Here is a 558-nt window from a genome sequence, read left to right on the forward strand (position 1 = left end):
TTCATATCAACGCGCGCTTGTCTGGCGGGGATTTCCTCTGACTCCCCTGACCACTCTGCTGCGCGTGTACATTTTTTGCAAACATCGGTGTTGAACAATAAACCAACCATTTTACTACGGCACTAACTAGGATGCTTTAGACAGAAGAAGACTGCCGTTTTGTTCAAACGACCCTCGAACCGGCCTAACACCAACGAATTAATTGCGTATTGTTGATATGAACATATAATACCTGTATGATTTTTAAGGTATGAGAGTACAATTTCCGAGCACTTAGAGGTCCATATTCTCAAAATGTTTGCACCTCAGCCCCAACTAAGTGGGCCCAAGGTTGTGTGGACTCTCACGCACCCCTACTTTAGAATTTGGGGGGGGGGGAATGTAAAAAGTCTACAGCACCCGGTATTCCCAGGCGGTCACCCATCCAAGTACTAACCGGGCCCGACGTTGCTTAAATTCGGTGATCGGACGAGAACCAGTGTTTTCAACGTATTATGACCGTAGACATGTGAGTGGTATTTCCTCTCATAGTTAATCTCGGCATATATCATAATTATC

General features: G+C 45.3%; 1 non-coding gene across 1 annotated transcript; it reads right to left on the reverse strand.

Moving 5' to 3' along the window:
• Window positions 1-387: 387 nt before the first annotated feature.
• On the reverse strand, window positions 388-506 carry LOC117114990. The gene has a single exon (XR_004446474.1). It is a non-coding gene; the product is annotated as a 5S ribosomal RNA (ribosomal RNA).
• Window positions 507-558: the final 52 nt, after the last annotated feature.

Source organism: Anneissia japonica, unplaced genomic scaffold (assembly GCF_011630105.1).
Source record: "Anneissia japonica isolate Jap-2015-1 unplaced genomic scaffold, ASM1163010v1 scaffold86212_len568_cov83, whole genome shotgun sequence".
NCBI lineage: Eukaryota > Metazoa > Echinodermata > Crinoidea > Comatulida > Comatulidae > Anneissia > Anneissia japonica.